Below are 22,240 nucleotides of genomic sequence, written 5' to 3'. Positions count from 1 at the left end.
GTAAGTATTTAGAATCATTAAGAATCATTAACGTAAAAATAGTGAAACAATGTCAAAATGGGCAAACTAGAACTTCCCACCGCGGCACATGTATACTTTGCCCTGATAGAAGACACATAGAGGGAAGTTTTGCATATACGCTGTCATATCTAGCATTTTGCATATCAATTAGTGGGGAATATAAAGAATAAAGAGTTAAATAAAGATATTAGATTGAAGACGATAGAATATAAGAAATTATTATCAGAAGATTGTAATTAATATATTGGACCAAGATGTTCATAAAATATTGAGTAATAAATAAGGATAATTTTTTGGAGGCTCGAAGAAAATGTAATTCTTCCAAAAAATCACAAAATAATATAATCAAAATCGATTCAAGAAATAAGAAAATTGGAATATGAAAGAACTAAATATTTGAAAGAAATTATGTTAATATTAATGATTAAAAAATATTCAAAACAATTAATCATAATACTTGAAATGTTAGGGACTTTTAAAAATATCACCATCTTCTTCCCACAATATTTCAACAATATTATTTAAAAAACAAAAAGCCCAAGTGATCCTAAAGAAGAAGAATAGAGTTTACTTTCAGAAAAATGGGTGTTAGATATTTCAAATTTGCTTGGTTATATTTTATGCCTATGGATTGGTAGGAGTTAAAGGAATCAGGAGCTTTGGTGTGATGGGCTTAAGGATCAGTAGAATTCAAGTGAATTAAACCAGCAACAACTCCGTTCCTTCTACAAATGTTCTTTAACACACACACACACACACACTATAAAAAAAAAGAGGAGCTATTCTAAATGGTGTGGCGGCAACAGGGGAGGAAGTAATAAAAGGAAAACTAGATAATGCGATGATTAAGGTCAGTTTCTTTTTATTGGGCTCTGATTCAATGTACGTTCCAATTAGTGTTGTCAAATTTTTTTAGCATCGGTTATTGTCACATTCTAAAAATTAAACATGATTGACATGGCACAAACATACAAGCATACATTCATTAAGTCATAATTAAGAAAACTTTACTCTAATACTTTAATTCATTTAAAATAAGATGAAAAGTCATTATAATATTTTTATATAAATAAAGTATTCTTAAATTTTTTATAAAAATTTTGACAAAACCTTCACCGTAAATAAAACTTTCCAAAGTGTTTACAACATCAATGTACAATCCAAATTAGAAATGCAAAGCTTTGCTCCTTCACAACAGATAGACAAATAAATAACATATCAAAATCCTATTTATAGTTAACATAGAGCATCTAATCATAATTTTAAAGCATAACACATAATTAAATATTTACATCAAAATGAAAGTATCCTCAAAAGGTCTTCTCATCAATTCAACAATGAGCCCCTCAAAGATCAACAAGTGGTAGATCATCGACTAACTATTTAAAACCAAAAATATTTTTCAGTGAATAATGTCCCAACAATAAACAATTGACCATGAATAAAATGAAAGTTTGAAGCAATTATGCAAGTTAAATAGACAACAATTTTGATAAAAATTTAGCAAACTTCGGAATAAAATGACTCTATATAACTTTAAATAAAATCTTAAATCAATAAATTATTAGATCAAATATTATTATAACTTATGTCAAGAAAGCAAATAAACAAAATAAATAATTATAAATAAATTATTAATTAAAAACTAATGGAATATAAAATCACCAAATAATCAAATTTATAATTATAGAAATTTATCAAAACAATTAACAAACGTGAAAATATAGTTTACGAAAATAAATAACCAAATACGGCTAATGCCACAAAAGCAAACGTGAATAACAGTTCATGAGATTAACTAACCAAATGTAGTTAAAGCCATAAAACAAACATAGGTGCGAGACTCATAAATAACAAACGTGAGAACAAAGTTCATTAAAATCAAATTAGCTAATTGTCAATCATGGTGCATCAAGAGTTAATAAGATTGCCGTTAACAACCAGTATTTTATATAAAGTCCCTTCAAAAATTAATTTTCAAATATGTGAAAAAAATAATCATTATCAAATTAAAATTTTCGCTTCATCATATCAAACTCACATGAATTATATAAACACCATTTCTTCTCAATATAAAAACTAAAACTCTTTCACGAATTTTTGTGATTGTCTTTGTCAAATAAAGGATTATTAAAACTTGTAAGGCAAACAATTTCATCATTGTTGTAAGCACATCACATGATTTTAAGAAATAGAGTTATTCAATCAACAAAAATAATCCATGCACACACACACATAATCATGAATTATTGAAAATAATGTCTTGATAAAAAGAACTTTGCTAATAAATTATTCAAGATGTTATCGACTTACTTGAACTTAAGACAATAATTTATTCCTTCTAAAGCACACCTCTCTCAATTCTCCCTTAACTACTCTATACTTTATTACCTAGACAAGAAGAATAAATAACTTTATAATGACTCTACTTTTTACATCTTCAACAATAGACATTCATTTCTTCCACCATTCTCTCCAGTACACAAAGTTATAATATTTCACCAACACATAATTTAAATAAACATTAGCTTTGTTTATACATGCAGTCTCTTCCCAACATCTAACTTGAAACCTTAGCTTCCATTTTAAATATTTAAAGATTTGAATAACTACAATATGCTGTATTATCTTTATAATCAAATTTTTATATGATGCAAAACTCAATTTATAAGATATTAGCATCCAAACTATTTAAGTCTTCCAAAGAATTTAATAAAAATTTAGAAATTACACAATAAAACAATTTCCTTTAACAAGCATTTTATCAAATATCTTATAAACACCAATATTCAAATTTCATGTTCAAATTCTTCTATCCAAATCTCATCCTAACTAATTATTCACCACCAACCAATCTAACCAAAACTAATTTAACTCAAAAATCTGATCCATACTTATCATAATTATGCTTCCAATACATAAAATTCAGCTTAATTTCCATTTTTATTTTCTTCCCCAAACAGGAATTTAAGAGAGGAATTGCAACTTCAACTCTATCACATCTTACACTCACACGCACAGATTTTTATTTTTATTTTTCAAGGGAGAAGAAGAAATCATGGTTTCTCACCTCAAAGCAACAACAGGACAGGGAAGAAATCCCACGCTAAGACACAAACAGAGAAGGGAGAAGACGCATCAGAACTCTAAAGCAGAACCAAGAAAGCATCAACGGCCACAGAGAAAAAAAAAAACTCGCAGCTGTACCTCAACATCGGCACTTTACGGCGAGCACGGCATAGGGATGAAGAAGATGAAGCTCGCGACTGAAGAGGGGAGGGAAAGTCTCAGCAAGCAGAATCCTATAGCTCTGGCAACCTAGCTCACCATACAGCAACGGCGCAACTTACAGGGATGACAGGACAGAGGCGAGGAGAACGACGGTAGAAGGCTTGAGCTAAACAACATCAAAGAAGCAGAAAAAAAGTAACGACAGCGAACTCACGGCAGAGTTGAGGCCCTCGCTGGCGACGCTGTGATGATGGAGAAAGGCCAAGGAATTGACGGAGGGTGAGAGGATGATCAGAGCTCTGTCTCTGTCAGTGGGTTCTAGAGAAATCGAAGAAGAAATGAGGAAAATATGAGGTTCACGAGTTCAATTTACTGATCCAAATAAGGGGCCCAAACGGTAAATTTAACCACAAGCTAAAACAAAAAAATAAAAATAAAATAAAATTCCTCTTCTGCTTCCGTGAGAGTTCGATCGGAGGACCTGGGAAGCGAAGAGACAAACCCCTAGGCCACCAGCACCTTGCTAAGTGTTTTCCAACCAATAATAAAAATATAGTAATTTATATTTTCTAGGTTATTACAGTTCCTGCCACGTGGCAAAAGTTGAAGTGATCTAAATTGTCTCAAATCTTCCAATGGTCTTGTCGAAGAAGAAAAACTTGCATATGGTAACTCTGTATGTTCATTTAACCATTTAAACTTCACCTTAAACGACTGACATAATGATGAAAATAAAAAAACGCGCGCGCGCGCGCGAGAGAGAAAATGAGTGACCTATGCAAGTTTCTTTTTTTTTTTTTTCCTGCAAAGTAATTATAAAATATAGAATACATTAACTTATATAATATACTTCCTTCAATTTTATTTATAAACTGAAAAGAAAAGATTTTTTTTCTATTAATAAGTTACATAATTAAATTTTTATCATAAATTTATCCTTTTGACCCTCCTTTTGTCAATATCCTTCTACCTACATTAAATGTTAGCGAAAGAAAACACATTATTAAAGCATGTATATTTAATATAAACAAAGTTAGAAACTTGTTAAATTTTTAAATAAAATTAATGAGTTTAAAATTAAGTTTTTTAGCTTCAAGTAAAATATATTAAAAGTGATTTATAGATAGAGTTAAAGGAATACACAAGATGTAATGTGAACAATGCACCTTATTTTTTTATACTTTGTGAGCCTACCTAATTAATATTAGTATTCATGATAAGTATAACTCTGGGTTTCAAAAACCTTTTTCATCTTATTTCTTTTCATATGATGTTTTTATTCAGCTAATTAAATGTTTTTAGACCAATATTTTGTTAAGTAAGTTGGTACCCAAAAGGAGGTAAATTGTGTATTCTTAAATTTTTCAAAACTTTTTTCCCAATAAAATAGTGAAAATATATTTTCAATAAAACAGTAGATGAAAAAAGTTTAATGCAAATAAAGTTTAGAGAGAAAATCTATACACAGGATTTATATCGATTCAACCTAACAGCTCAGCTTATGTCTAGTATTCAAGATTATACTTGAATTCACTAAAATCCACAAGCTCAATCGAGTGCTTGTAACCTCAATTGAGTTCACTAAAACTCTTAAAAGAATAGATAAAATACAATTAAAAGTTTATTAACCAAAACTATAAGCTTTTTGCAAATAATGAATGCAAGTAGGTAGATGGCAGTTAATGCACATTATACTTGTTGCCTACTCTAAAGTGAAATTATATATATAGTATGTCTTCTCTTGTTGTCACACCTCAGTATTTAGGGTATGGCCGACACGAAATGTATGATAAACTCACATTCTATAAGCCTCAAATAATTAAAAAATTAATTTAAAATAACAATATAATTTATATCTAAATTTAAAATTCATAAAGTTTTGATCATTTTATAGAAATTTCGATAAAATCTCCTTAGTAATAAGAACCTCACCAAAATTTCTACGATGATAAAAAATTGTCAGCCAAACCAGAAAGGGAGTTTAACTCCACACCAGCAAATTTCACATTGATAAAATAAGACTAGAACCTAACTACTATTTACATGGAGCCCTAAGTTAATATTTCATAATACAAAATATATTTATATCAAAACTAACTAATGCATACTTTCACGGTTCCAAAAAGCAATGGTATTCCTCAATGATCAGCAGAAGGTACAGGGTCAATTTCAATATCTAAGATTAAAGAAATTTTTTTCCTGCTAAGTAGCGTCCCAATTTACAGTTGAAAGAAATAATGGAAAGCAATCAATGAGTCAATTATAAATATACAAAAATAATTAATTAAAATAATGCAAACCATGAATACATAATACAAATAAAAATTTATAAATCTTAAATTTCCTCTCTCTCTCTCTCTCTTTCCTACAAATACTTAAACATCTTGGGATAGATATATATATATATATATCACGATATGAAATTCTTATACAGTAAAATAGCAGTTTGCTTTTTGAGATCAAATTTAAAGAAATTGGTTTCAAAATTCTATCTTTAGTGGGATTTAATCAGAATGATTAACAAGCGTTGACACATAATTCATGAGGGTAAATAACCAACAAATGTAGATACACAGTTCACAAGAATAAATCACCAACAAGCGCAACTTAAAGCCATGAAATAATCAAGTATGACTAGAAGCCACGAAAGAAGCACAGTCACTAAACCCACAAAATAAGTGTAAGTACAATGCTCACGAATATTCATCCCTCCATTCTACGTGCGTTGGCTTGCACATGGGGTAGCATCTCCTACAAGCACCTTGCTAGTTAGATGTACCATGGTGCACCAAGAGCTAACGGAACTGCCGTTAGCATCCAACGTTTTGAACTTAGTCCCCCTAATTAAATCAAACGTGTATGAAGTTGAAACATTCATGTAAAACTATTTCTTTCAAATATAATATTTAGCTATCAAATTCTTTTCAATTTTTTTCCATGCATGAATCACCGAGTTAACCACTGTCATATAAATTATAAGATTTAAACAATAGAAATGCTTAGAATAAATAATCAGTTAACAATGTACCAAATCCAAATATTCTTTAATAATAGCATAATTCTTAATGAAAATAAAGCAAATTCTATAATGAATCAATTAACACAAAAATGAGGTAAGTAAGAAGAATTGTATAAATCATAAAAATAGAAGTGACAAGAATATTTATACAACTTATACAGAAATAATATAAAAATTTAAATAAAGAAATTTTATAAATACTTTGCAAGAAATTATTTGAGACACTACTCACTTACTTTTCACATTTCCAAAGACATCTATATCTTACTCCCTTTTAAGCTTCCCATTTATACTTCAATAGTGCCACTATTTACCTATCAACAAACCAACGAGCTAATAACACTAAACTTCTCATGCTACAACTCCATCTATGTATGCTTTATTTAAATATCCACAAACTTTCTCAAAACCTTATTCATTCTTAATTCAACCATTTCAAACCATAATCTCTTCTAATTTCTTTAAATCTAATAATAAATAATAATAACTCCAATAATTCACTGGCTATGCAATTCTCAATTAGTTTTGCTAAAAATAAAAGATCTTGATTCTAAAGGCATAGTATTTACTTAACTTTCTATAGCTCTTTTATTACACATTACATTTAACACCTAACGTGCATCCCAAAATTAAATCACAAGACAACACAATAATTTATAAATTATCAAACATAAATTCTCAAGAATCCAATTAATCTCTCAATAACATAGATAAGTTCCTTTACAATATTCAATTTAAATTTATAAATGCATAATACCCAAGTCAATTCATGCTTCTTGAGGAACCTAACAAAGTTATAGAAAAATACCTATGCAGGATCTTCTCCGACAATACATTCATCAACACCAAACTCCTTAAATTATTTCTGATCAAGCTTCAACAACTCACTAGATACATTTCCACTCTCAATGAATGACAAACTTTAAAAGAGAATAGTTTAACATTCACTTCCCCCATGTACAAGGCAACATTAAACTTAATCATTAATGTATATCATCATAGCTAACCATTAGCCTCAATATTAATCTAAAATCTATCATTCTTTCTTTTTAAGCATATGTCAAGTTCAATTTAATAACCCAAGCTTTCCTCCGCAATATATATATATATATATATATATTCAAGCAATATTTGTACCTTTTTAAGTTTTCAACATAGAGATTTCACAACCCAAATCTAAGTTTCAGTCATTAATAAAAGTAATATGCTTGCTTATTCCGTTTCAACCAAATTCCTCTTTCACACGTTTTAGCAAATACCTCATGAGCAACTTCATCCACACTGTATTACAAAGCTCCTACCTCTTCAAATCTCTTACCAATATCCATTATCAATTCTTAAATTTTTTTCAAGCTTCTCAAATCTCATTCCTCATACAGTTAAAAATTAAACTCTGACACAAAACATCACAGGAAACTCACTTCTGTTTATAATAACCTAATGCTTAAGGAAAAATTACTTACCTTAATGAGCTTCCTAATCTTCAATTTATGCTTGCTGGGATTCCCCCCCCCCTCCCCACCTATGCCTCACGCACAGCAGCTGCAGTCAGCAACAAGCCAACGATAGAAACAGGGAGAAGACGACATTGCAGATCGGACATGGAGGAGGAAGAAGGATGTCTGACGCAACCCAAACCACGGCAAGTATAGGGAAAGAAGCAAACTCCCATTCAGAACCCACGCACACCACTCCAGCACCAAGGAAAGAAAAAGACATAGAAATATGAAGCAATAGTGGAAATTACAGCAAACTCACAGTGGCAAAGAGATGAGCAGAAACGGTGAGTTTCAGAGCAGAGAAGAACGTTGACAGCAAGGAGAGCAGTCCGACGGTGAGGGAGGAATTTGACGGTGAGGAGAGAAGAGGAGCAATATGTCGGTGGAGAGGAAAGGAGAGAGAGAGAGAGAGAAAAAAAACTGTATGCTCTGTGCTTCGAACGGCAGAGGAGAAAAAATCTGAACAAAAGAGAAATTGAAAAAATTACAAGAAAAGATATTAAAAAAATTATAAAAAAGGGATAAAAAAATTACCAGAAAAGATACATAATTTTTTTATAATTTAAAATAAAATAAAATAAAATTTTTGTTTAGTAAAATTCAACTCTGTACCTTAAAAAAAATTACTAACATAAATTTCATTAAGCTATCACTCTTTACTTATTATAAAATTTTAACAATTAAATTTAATATCAATTAGGAAAAAAATTTATTTAATTTAAAATTTAGGATCATTATACTAATTGTTGATCCTTTGTTCTCTTAGTTTGTCTTATCATTATCTTGATTTTATAAAATGTGCAAGTAACAAAACCTCTTTTCAAGGCTTTTAGTCATCAAAATAGGTTGCATTCAACATTATCCTCTTTTTTATGATAACAAAACCTAAAATATATATTAGTATTGTCAAAGATAATTTGCTCTCCTTCAATAATGAGTTACTCCCCCTTAATTGAGGAATGGAGTTAAGAAGTATGAGAGCACATGTTATAAAATAAACTAAAAAGATCAAAGCAAAATAAACTTGCAATAAAACACAAGCACTGTCATGCTCTAAAAATTAAACATGACTGGCACAAGTTATGCATACAAACATATATTTATTAAGTCTTAATCGAAGGAACTCTAATCCAATATTTTAATTCTTTTGAAATAAGATTGGAAACCATTTTAACATTTACAAATAAACAAAAAGATTCTATTTTTTTATATAACCTCTTCTATAAGTGGAATTTTCTAAAATCTCTACAACAATCATATACAATCCAAATCAACATTTAGGAGCTTTGCTCCTTAACAGTAGACAAACAGTATAGATTATAGACCAGAATCTTATTTATAATTAATGTAGAGTACTTAATTGTAATTTCAAAATATAACACATAATAAAACATTTGCACGGAATAAAGATATCCTCAAAAGGTCCTTTTTATCAATTCAACAGTGAACCCTTTAAAGATCAACAAGAGATCGATTATCAGCTACGCTATCTAAGATCAAATATATTTTCAATATATAACGTTCTAACCATAACATTTTTGTAAAATCAAAATGAATAAAATATAATAGTTACATAAAGGGAGCAGTTCAATGTAAACAAATTTGTAAGTATGGAATAAAAATTTTATATAACTTTAAAATCAAGAAACTTTAAATCTATAACAATAAAGCAACTTAACATTTGATCTTGACATGTCAAAATAATTAAATAAATACATAATTAAAAATAATAACATTTGCTAGTTAAAAACTATTAAAGTGTGAAATCATCAATTAATGAAAACTCATATTTCTGGGGATTTAACCAAATAATTCACAAACGTGGACATATAGTCTACGAGAGTAAATAACCAAACGCGGCTTATGCCACGAAGACAAACATGAATACACAATCTATAAAGGTAAGTAACTAAATGCATCTTGAGCTACGAAACAAACATGAATACACAATCTATAAGGGTAATAATAACTAAACGTGGCTTGAAATCACAAAAAGAAATACGAGTACGAGACCCATGAATAATAAATGTGAGAACAAAGCTCGCAGAAATCAAATTAGCTAGTCATTGATTATGGCACGTAAGGGTTAATGGAACTATCATTAACAAACAATGTTTTGTATAGTATCCCCTCCAAATCCATTTTTAAACATGCGAAAAAATCATCACCATAAAATGCTATTCTCATTCTCATAGTCAAACTCATGTGAAGAATTTTAAGCATTAAAAAATTGCCAAAATAAAATTTTGTAACTAATGTCTATGTTTGACATTTATTGAGTAACCTAAAAAAAACTGAAGTTGATAAAAATAATCTCATAAATTTTTGAAACCATCCTTCGTAAGGAAAAATACATACATGTCATAATTCAAATATCTTTCAACATCTCTTTATAATTTTCCAAGATGAAAATAATTTAATCAACAAAATATTACATATGTAATATAATTGTTATTAAGTGATCTATAAAAAAATAATTTAGAAAAATTTGAATAACAAATCAATTGGAACGCTATTTACTTACTTAGAAAGTTTGAGAATAACAATTTGCTGCTACTAAACCCTGTCAATTGGCTCTTTGCTATTCTATCACCTAGACATGAAGAATAAGCAATTTTCTTTATTAGTAGCTCTACTTCCTATACTGCCAATAAAACTCAACAACATATTATCTTGTCTATAACTTATCAAAGTTTTCTAAATTAATTTGTCTCTAGCCTAATAATCATATTTAAAAAGATCTTATTTCTTTCTCTTTACAACAATGATACCCTTACGACACACTCACATTATCTTCTCTTTGTAACCAATAAATGATTTATCATTGAGGCTCTCCAATAGCTCTTCACATATACATTTATTCAAAGCATGTATCATTTGCCTTTCTTGCATTTGCAAGTTTCAAAACATCAATCAAAGCTCATTGAAATACTTGAGGCTATTTTTCAACAATTAAATGAACACATTTTGAATCCAAGTCCATGACAAATTTTAAAAGAAAATGTAGTTTAACCCACCTTCCTCATATAGCAAGCAACATTGAAATTACTCACCAATATATATCAACATAACTAATCATTGGTCTTAATATATCACCATAACACATTCTCAATTCAAGTCCATGACAAATTTTAAAAGAAAATGTAGTTGACCAAGCTTTCTATTACAATGGATACATATATATTCAAGAAATATTTAATTCTCTAAATTTTAAACATAGAAATTGAGAATCCTAAATCCAAATTTATGTCATTATAATATAATGAATATGCTTGTTTTGCCCTATTCCAACCAAATTCCTCTTTTACACATTTAATCAAATACCTTATGTACGTGAATTGATAACCATGATACCAACCTCTTCCTCTTCAGATTTCTCTATTTTATTTGTTTTCCTAAAAATTTCTAATATCAATATTTAAATTAATCAAACTTTAAAAATTTCTTTCCTTATATAATAATCAGTCCACAGTTGGAAAGAGCATCATTTATCTCATTTCCTCTTACAATAACAAGTTGCTTAAAGCATGATTACCATTCAAAATAAGCTTCCTAATCTTCAATTCAAACTTACTTCAACACTATTCCTATCTTTACTCATGCACAGCCATAAAGCAAATGGAAAAGAAAAAAATTTATCCACCCCAACTACCCATGCACAGACTAGCCAAGGAAGAGGAAACAGGTGGTATTCACTCATCTGTAGAGCATATGAGAAATTAGAGGAGAGACTCAAATATTTTTCCAGCTGCATGAGCATAGTGGTGACACTAAAACAAGGGAGAATGATTGAAAATTAAGGAAGTTTAAAGTTGAAGCTTGAACAACCAACAACAATAAAAGAATAAGAGAAGCTGAGCTTACCACACACATACTCTATGTCCAGGCTGAGAACACACACGCCCTAACACAACTCGCGCGCCACTAAACAAGAAAGAAGAGGAGAACAGAAATCATGTGGCTCACCACTTCAAGTCGACAGCGTATATGGAGAGTCAATGGCAAGGACCCAGACGCACACCAATGGTAAGAATCAAAGAAGCAAATCGGCGATGAGGGGGGAAATGGTGAAGAAGAAAATAAACGCTCTCTCTCCATGCTCTATTGGTCCACCGAGGGAAGGAAATTTTAAAGTGTTCATGCTTATTTAGGAAAATTACAAGAAACCCAATGGATATTTTCTAAAATCACACAAGAGATAAGGGCATTTTGGTAACTTCATTCAACGCTAGCAAAAATGATATTTCCCTTCATATAGGTAAGATTCAAACCCCATACCTCTAAGAATTAATTGACATAGTTTCCACTAAACTACTACTCCTGATTTGTTATATAACTAAAATAATAAAATAAAATAAAATTGAAAGGGAAAATGATTTAATTTAAAAAATTTAAGGTTATTACAGACACATTGAATAATTATATTTCGTTGATAATTGGAAGTATTACAATTAGAACAAATACATATAAATGAAAATATAGATACACAGCCAAAGCAAAAGTAATACACCAGAGTAAAAGGAAAAAAAATCAAAAAACATAGAGAAAGCACGACTCATATTCCTTTCCCATCACTTTTCCTCTTTAACATTATCAAAAAGGAGGATTTTGGCCAATGGCTTCGTAGAAGGTTCTCAATCGATAAGGAAGGAATTGGTCACTATTACTACAAAAAAAAATGATGGTTCTTTTAGTTCATAAATAATGGTTAATACGTGCCATTTATATAGCTGATATTTAAAGTCTACCAATAAATAACAGTTATAAAATTATCATTTAAAATAAAATTTTTACGGAAACTCAAGCCAAATGAGAATATAAATGAGGGGTAAATAAGTTACCTATCATTTAAAGCCACAATAAATGACAAGTAGAAGACTTAGCCAAATGATGAGTAAATAAGTTACCCATCATTTATTGTGGCTTTAAATGACGAGTAACTTATTTACCCGTCATTTAAAGTATGGTAATAGATTTTACCATACTTTAAATAACAAGTAAATAGTTTACCCTTCATTTAAAGTCCAGGTAAATGACGGGTAATTATTTACCCATCATTTATTGTAGTATAAATGACGGTTATTTATATAACCATAATTTATTATATGGTTTTTTTAATATGGGGGTTGTTTTTATACCAGCTCTCCTATAAAAAGAAATCAAAATAGCAGCAGCTAGCCATTCCAGATTTGAATATCATTGAAATTTATTGTATTTAATTTTAAAATTAATCAATAAATAAATGTAATTATATAAAGTAAACTATTTCCAAAAATAAACTACCTATTAAAAATATAAACTTCCTCGCTACTTCTTCAAGGTAGTTCTATTCATCTTCTTTGTATGAGGTCCACACTTAAAAAATATATTGACACCATTCTTCAATTACCTCATTTATTTCTGCATCCCTGAATTCTTCAACATAAGAGTCGTCATAGTACTGTAATATATAAATGATCCACCATATATTAATTTTAATACATTGAATATTTTTATAATTTAAAAGTTAATATTATTGACATACCATCTTGGGAATTATGCTTTCATTATGAATAATGATGTCCTTCATGAACCTCATGATGCAATAGCCACAATCCAAGTTATTTTTCTTTTGTCTTGAACACTAAAATTAAAGAATCGATGAATATGCATTAATGCATTAAATTTCAATTTAATAAATGATTTCAATTACCTTAATTATATTCCAAATATAGGCTGCATCAAAATTTGTAAAGGACCTTGGAATTGATTGTTTGTGTTAGTGTGGTATAACACAATCGCCCCAATGAAACAGCAAAAAGTATGTTAGTATGAAATTTAAATAATTAAATAAAAATTTAAAATACTTTATGCACTTATGTATTAATCAACTCCAATAAAATTTGTCTCCTCCCTGGTTCCCCTCCAAGAGAATCAAAATAATATATCTTTAGAGTGTTGCCAAATGGTTCGGCGGCAATCAACATCCAATGGTCCCTAATAGTATTGACAAGTGTTGCAAATTATAATTAATCCATTAAATTAAAAATAAAAAATTATTAAAAAATTATTAAGAATTACGTTACCCTTGATAGTATGGTATTATGAATAATATTCCCTTTCGATCCCTTGCTTTAAACTTTTCGTATAATGCCTTTGCTTGTTTTAAAATTTTGTCGCTTTTAATTAAGGCATATGGACCCACTTTATGAGGACTAACGAAGATGAAATTCATTTGTAGATCAAAAGGGACAACAAATTTGTCATACAAGTACCTATTATAAATACAAGAAATGGATTATTTTATAGTTAAAATATTAACTATTCATATATGGAAAAAAATTACCGTATGTAGAAGTTGAGAACAGTGAGACTGGTCATATCATATTGAAGCACTTCATTAATAACATCAAGCGAAAGCATATCATATCGGTCTTCGCCATATCATATATAACACAATAAAAAACATATTTGAACTATAATCAAAGTAGTACCCCATAACCTCTTATAAAGCACATTTAATCTTTAAAACATGTAATGTATGATAACTAGTAATATTTATTCAAAAATAGCAGGACCGGAGGATTAGATCTATGAATTGTTGCATATGCATGGAGTAAATTTCTGTGTTAGTTTGGCAATTGAGGCTCTTGTTCAGGCACAGCTTTATGGGAGACTACCTTTTTTAAAGGAGAGCTTAGATCAGGGTATCATCTTTTTTTTTATTGTGCATCTTTGCTAGTTTTTTTGGGGACTTGGCATCCTAATTTAACTAACCTGCCATCTAACAAAACTACCCATTGCCTCTCCAACAATCCCTATGTCCTCGGTGGGAATAGGTAGTGGATAGTTCAAATCCTTCATCACATCAATAGCAACACATACATAGGATGCAGGGAATGGCATATTATGTAGCATGTCTCCTGAAAAATTAAACAACCAACCGATAGCAACCACATGACGATTCAGGCTATTTGCTAACAACTCACATAGGCTCTCACCCTATATTAATAAATAATATACTATATTAAAGCTATAGAAAATAGAAATAGTGAAACATAAGTGAAATAAATTAATAATATTTTACCTTAGGGAGATTTTTAATAGGTTGCATGACATTGTAACTACCTTTCCCGCTAGGACTAATATGAAACTCTACCTCTACCTCTCCTTGTCTTTTAACAAAGCTTCAATCATGTCTCGTTGCCTAGATAGCTCCTCTTTTAGGGTGGTAATCTTAGCCCTTGCACCCACATCTTCTGTTGACCTTGCCTTCTTCTGTGACCCGAATATTTGTTTTTTAAAATACCGAAGCCATATCCCTTAACTCAACTAGGGTGTTCGTGATTACCTAATGCCTTGCCTAAGACATCATCATCAGGCGTGCCACTTTTCTCGTTCTTGGCCCGTGCAATATATAGTAAGAAAGTTAAATTAGTTGATTGAGTATAAAAAAATGTTAAGTTAATGTACTTACACACTTGTTGGCAAGCTCTTGAACACATTCATCAACAATGTTCCTTTTTTATTGGTTCAGCTTTTTATGAAGAGTCTGTGACATGAAAGTGAGCTTGCCCTTGAACCTTCTTGCTCGATCTATGAATTTAAATAAATTTGGATGTGAGTATAGTACATATATCCATGAAATAAGCTAAAGTTATATAGTATAAATATTAACTTACCATTTGTTGCTTAATTCCTGCATATCCTATGTACCCCTTCTTGTAAGGGTATGGATCTTTCTCATGCAACTCTTTCTTTTTATGGCTCAACTCCTATGCAAAACACATAGAATCATATCAATAAAATTAAATATATTGACAATAATAAAAAATTCATTCATCTCATTGTTCTTACTTGAAATTGTCCCTTGAGATGTTGAGTAACAAATTCATCCCACTATTCTTGTGAAACTAATAGCCTTATTAAGTTGGGGACCTCAGTATTAATGTTTCCTCCTAATTTTTTAATGTATTTCGCTCCCACGAAATACAAAAATATCCGCATTACCTTTCCAGCTTGTTGGAGGACAAATTTCATCCGACTAGCATCAGTTGCAAACACTGACTATAAACCAAGACAATTAATTAGATTTTCAGTCAAGTAATTTCAATTAACTACAACGATACAAGTAAAGTATTTTACCTCTATTTTCTCCCAAATATAATTTTTTATAGCTGGATTAACATCGTTCTAGTGCCTAATTGTAATTGACACATTTGCATTTGCCACAACCCCTATATAGTTAATGAATTTATTTTTATTGGTCATGATAGGTTGACATTTGAAATTCTATTCAACTTCATATTTCTATCCAGCAGCCCTTCTTCTATTTACCTCAACCATTGATGTCAATCATCTTGTTATTTGATTTGCTTCTTGCTAAATTTGCTGGTCATTTATCTCAATGCTAGGATCAGCACTACTAGGTCTACTGAGACCAGTACTCCTTTGAGAAGCCATTTACCTATAAAAGTAAAAAAAACAAAGTAAATAATAAATAATAATATAAAAAAATAAAGCACAAAATAAGTAATTTATAGGTTTAATGTAAATCACACATTATAAAATAAATATAGCACATAATAAATAACAATAAAAATTTAAATCACACAAAACAAGTAACCTACAAGTTTAAATTATTCTTTTTCTTTTTCTTGTATGTTCCTTTTGCTCTCCTTCTTTGCTTGACTGCTTCTACCTCTTTTCTTTGAAATCCAAATACCTTCGTTGTGATCATTTCTTATATAAAAGGCTTCATCCTCAACGAAGTAACTTTTAAATGATATCCTCATAAATGGATCATTTTCAACTATAGAATTATTCATATCTTCGTTTATTTTATTGCTCAATAAAATGATAGACCAATTTACTTTAGCTAGATCAGGAACAAAGAACACTTATTGAGCTTGTGAAGCTAAAAAAAAGGCTCATGTTTATAACCTTCTCTATTAAGATCCACCATTAAGAACCCAAATCATCAACTTTAAGACCATTTTTATGATCAACCCACTTACAATTAAAAATTAAAACTTGAAATTTGATGTAATCTAACTCTTAAATGTACTCAATTACCCCAAAGTATGACATTTTTGCATACAAGAGATTTTTGTCCTTAGTACTAGATATATGCATTGCTTGGGGTATAAGAGTTACATCACTATTTTGTATTGTGTTCTGATCATCTTGCTCTTTGGTAGAAAATATGTACCCATTAATGAGATAGCTAGTGAAGGAAAGAACTTGTTTATTTGGACCTCTTGCCACCATTTTAATTTTTCAAAAACTGAATCAGGATCGGCAGTTAACTTCTCAAGAATGTGTTGTTTCAACCAAACTGTAAAACTCGTATTATGCTTGTTTACATATCAAATCTCTGATCTATTAGGGTTATCCCGCTTAAGCTCGGCTATGTGCATCTCTACATACTCCTCAACCTCTATAGAGTTGTGTAGTACATATAAATGTGCTTGTTCCCATTATAAGTTGGAGATAGTAACTACTTTATTGCCCATGATTCCTTCTCCATCAGTTCTACCATCATGCCGAGAAGTCGGAAGACCAATATGGTTGACATTTGATAAGTACTCAGTGCAAAATTCAACTGTTTCCTTACAAATATATCGTTCAACTATACAATCTTCAGGTCGATTCTAATTTTTTACATATCCTTTTAGTATCTTTATGTAACGCTCAAATAGATACATCTATCTCAAGATAACTAGGCCACACTATTGTATCTCTCTAACTAGATGAATAGTAAGGTGCACTATTATATTGAAGAATGTAGGCAGAAAATACATTTCAAGTTCACATAAAATTAACACAATTCGGCTTTGCAATCTTGGCAATTTCTTTGGATCAATCACTTTACTACATATAAACTTGAAGAAAAAACACAATTTTGTGATCATGGCTCGAATCGTATCGAGTAAAATATAACGTATAGCTATTGGAATAAAATTTTCCATCAACACATGGCAATCATGTGATTTTAAACCCTTCAACTTCAAATCCTTCAATGACACAACGCCCTTAATATTTGAAGAGTACCCCTCTGAAACTTTAATAGTAGCAAGCGACTCATAAAAAGTTTTCTTTTCTTTTATAGACAATATATGAGCAACGGCATGAAGAAATTTACGACTTCCTTTCTCTTGCGGAGCCAACTCTTCCCTTATCCCTATAGAAATCATGTCAAGTCTTGCCTTGATACCATCTTTGGTCTTTCCTGAAATATGAAGTAATGAACTAATTAAACTGTTGCACACATTTTTCTCAATGTGCATGATATGGTAGGTCAAAAAAAAAAATAGATCTTTTCTTCCACCCACATGTCCCAAGATGCTTTGCAAAAAGTTTACCAAACTCGATATTCAAATTCTTCACCTTATCAAAATTTTGCTCACCTATTAGTGGCAAAAGTGCCTTACTTTCTTTTGAATTCTCATTGAAAGCATTTTTTAGGTGCTAATAATAATGATCAGGATGCAACCATCTACGATGTTCAAGATAGACATTCTTCATCCCATGTTCTAATCTCACTGAATGTGTGCCCTCTTCACAAATAAGACATTTGAGTTTTCCTTTGATATTATACCCTAACAAATTACCATATGCTAGAAAATTATTGATTGTGCCAAACAACAATGCTCTTAAATTGAACATTTTCTCTCCATATCTATCATATACCTCAACACTGTGCTCCCATAATAGTTTTAAATCTTCAACTAAAGGAGCCAAATATATGTCTCATTTCCTAACTGTGTTGGCCCCGAAATTAGAATGGATAGTATCATATATTTTTGTTTCATATATAACCATGGAGTTAAGTTGTAAATTACCAAAATAATTGGCCATGTACTATGACTGCTACTTTAAAGCCTGTGTGGATTCATTCCATCAGTAGATAATACGAGGCAAAGGTTTCTATCTTCTACTCCAAAGTTAAGGTAATCGAGATCAATTTTTTTTCCATTGAGAAGAGTCAATTGGATGTCAAAGCTTCCCATCTTTGATCCGTTTATCCGCATGCCATATCAAATTTTTTACATCCTTTGCACTACTGTATAGCCATCTAAATCTAGGTACAATGAGAAAGTACCATAACGCCTTCTTTGGACTCTTCCCATTCTCTTTATAGCAGAAGGCATTACATTTTGGACATTAATGATGCATATTCATTTCTAAATAATATGCAATCATTAGGACAGGCGTGTATTTTCTCATAACTCATGTCAATTGAGCGTAGCATTTGTTTTACCTCATACATAGTCCTTGGAAGCTCATTGTTCATAGGTAGAAGTTGTTTTATAAGTGTAAGATTTTTTGTAAAGCTCTTATCAATCTATCCATTGCTCACTTTCAAGTTGTACAATTTCAACACTGCTGACAACTTTATGAATTTAGTGCAACCAGCATACAAGGGCTTCTCTGCGTCACTTTTCAACATCTCTAACATTTCAGGACAATCCTCAAGTTTCCTTTCAATTGTATTGGCCATCTCTTCAAGACAATCACCCTTATAAGTATCTGTGTCATAATCATTTGACTCAAAGATTCCTTTATACTCCGAATTACTAGTACACTCATTCTCTCTAGTCTCTCCATGCTTATGCCAACACTTGTAATTTTCATCAATTCCATAGCACACTAAATGATCTTTCAACTCAGATGCACAATTTGCTTCAAAAGACCACATCTTACACAAGGGCACACTATTATTCTAAGGTTTTTTACATGCTCAAAAGCAAACTTTATAAACTCTTTCGCACTATTCAAATACTCTTTACTTAATTGCTTAGTAGACATCTATTTTTTATCCATAACTTTTTAATCTAAAAGACAATTCATTCAAGGAAATGTGATCAATGACTCATGAATATGGAGAGTAAAGGAATGATAGAAAGATTATCAATAAATAAATTGACTACTCTACATATAATATAGAGTAATTAATGAATATGAGTCACAATGCATGAGCATTCACATATTCCTTCAACCGCAAAAAAAAAATTCGGCAGCATAATGGCATAAAGAAAGTATTTCCTAGTCTAAAACTGTCTTTTCAGTCCTGGCATCTCTCTCACAACATCAACAAAATTCTCATAAAATAGCATTTTCAAATTAACTCTAATTAGTACAAAATTATATCTAAAATTCATTCAAAAATTATAGAAAAAAAAACACTATAAACATCACTTTGAATTAATGTTTGCTATCTCATTGATTCTTCTAACGTTATACATATCCTATATTAGCAATCCTAAGCCAAGAACAAATCATTTACCAAATATAAAAATATCAATAAAATAGCAATGATTTTTAGAGAAACCACGCGTTAGTTTCGGTTGCTAAAATGAACTCCAATTGTAATGAAAATTGGCACATTAGTACATTTTAATATGTTGTTTTGAATGATAAAACTACTTTGATCAAACAAGGCACGGAATTTAAATTTAAAATTATTGAAATAAATCAGTTAAAATTCATAAAAAAATACAATCATCATAAATATTCCATTTTAATTACTAATTTTCATCTTAATAATCATCCTAAGGCTAAGTATATCATCTACTACCATTCTCAAGTCAATGACACATTAAATATTAACAATTTTTGACACCCCACAATATCAAAATGGGCAACAAATTAGGAGAAATTTAAACAACAAAAATCAACTAATAAAACAATTCATAACATTAAGTAAATCAATCCCATAATCTAGAAATCTAAGGATATTGGAAGAAAATGAAGAAAAATCGTAGAAATCACACACCCACATACCTTGGAGAAGAGAGGATGAAACACAAAGAGGAAGCAAATGAGAGGGCAACAGACGGCGTAAGTGGTAGCACTTTCATGTTGGAGAGGACGAAGGTGGTTGACGGAAACAATGGAGGAAGACTGAGAGATTTCTATCAATTTCGTGTGCAAGTGGAGAAGAGAGAATACGTGAGAAGACGAACGGGTAAGAATGAAAAGTGAAATTGAAAATTGATTCAAAAAGAGAATAACTGATGGGTATTTTAATAGCCGTCATTTATCTGAAAAACTTTAAATGATGGATGTTTGAACACCCGTCATTTAAAGTTTAAAATTTTTTATTTTTTTATTTTAAAAAACTGAAATGTTGGGCAACAATATATGACAAGTGTCTAAAATACCCGTCATTTAAAATTTAATTTTTTTTCCTTCTAAAAAATGAAACGTTGGGCTAAAATAAATGACAGGTGTTTTAAACACCCATCATTTAAAGTTTGAAAATAAATGATGGGTAAACTCAGGTCATTTATTTTTAGACTATCACCCACCTCTCTCATATATGACGTGTTTTTATTTAATCATTATTTTTTATGGTGTCTTATATTTATATTTTTTGTAGTAGTGGGTAGAAGGAACCACTACCAGAATTTTAGCGATATGAGGTAAAATGGTGAAATATAGACTATCATAGTCTAGGTATTTGGATTAGGATGGTTTGTGGTGGGTATCAAATTGAGTAATTCCTCATGAGCATCCTAATCAATAATACTCTCTTCAGTTTACTTTTCTGTTACTCATCTCCCTCCCATTCCCCTCAAACCCTCAAACCAAGCAAAGGGTCAATATCCTATGCATCGCATGGGATACAAAACCTAATTTTCCTTAAACTTCCAAAATACCTTTTTTCTATTAATGGGGGGAATATAATTGAGGAGTGAAATAATGAGGGATAGTTTTTAAATAAATTTTATAAATGAATCATTATTTTTCTTAAAACATCTTATCTTATATTATGTATGAGACATCAAATTACTAAGAAAAACATCTTATAAATGGGGCAGAGGTTGTACATAAATACATACATATATTAACCTTTTATATAGTTTTAATACATATTTAAGTATTTAGATTTATAATGTTCCTTACAATTTATTATTTTCTTTTAAAAAAATATTATCTACGTTGGCCAGAGTTTCAACTCAGCTAACTCAAATTATATTTGTTATTATTTTCATTCGATGTAACTGGACTTAATATGTTTTGTTAGATTACATATATAAAATTAAATTCCTTACCAATGTTAAATTATATAGTATACATACATACATACACACACACACACACACATATATATATATATTTCTGTCTCTATGTGTGTGAAATTATTTTATTCAAGAAAAATATTTAATGTGCAAACAGATAATGATTGAACACTAAAGAAAAATAATCCAAAATCCAAGCAAACAATTCCATCAGACGGAAATGACATAAAGAATGAACGCTTGGAAAGATGAAGGCACCATCAAATTATAAGACAATTCAATGACGCAAACTGATTTCTCAATGGTCAGCCTAAGTATATAACAAAGCGTCAATATCATGAATCCTATCAAATCAAATTTACCTAAAAATCAAAACATGATAAATGTTTTATTTAGTTAGAATAGCTTCCTCATGTTTTCCCAGCCTTTGAAAGCCTATAAATACACACAAACTACGCTCGGAA

General features: G+C 30.2%; 1 long non-coding RNA gene across 2 annotated transcripts; it reads right to left on the bottom strand.

Annotated features, from left to right (window-relative positions):
* Window positions 1–495: 495 nt before the first annotated feature.
* Window positions 496–8,185, bottom strand: LOC129318653 (uncharacterized). 2 transcript variants are annotated; one of them, XR_008595278.1, is made up of 4 exons: window positions 8,030–8,185; window positions 7,735–7,893; window positions 3,229–3,570; window positions 496–1,400 (listed from the first exon to the last, which is right to left on the bottom strand). It is a non-coding gene; the product is annotated as an uncharacterized LOC129318653 (long non-coding RNA). The 2 variants fall into 2 exon arrangements; XR_008595277.1 differs by lacking the exon at window positions 496–1,400 and having other exon boundaries at window positions 2,891–3,570.
* Between the last annotated feature and the right edge of the window lie 14,055 nt (window positions 8,186–22,240).

This window comes from Prosopis cineraria, unplaced genomic scaffold (assembly GCF_029017545.1).
Source record: "Prosopis cineraria cultivar Desert tree isolate PC_DT_omini unplaced genomic scaffold, ASM2901754v1 PC8, whole genome shotgun sequence".
NCBI lineage: Eukaryota > Viridiplantae > Streptophyta > Magnoliopsida > Fabales > Fabaceae > Prosopis > Prosopis cineraria.
This window is presented reverse-complemented; position numbering and strand designations above follow the sequence as displayed.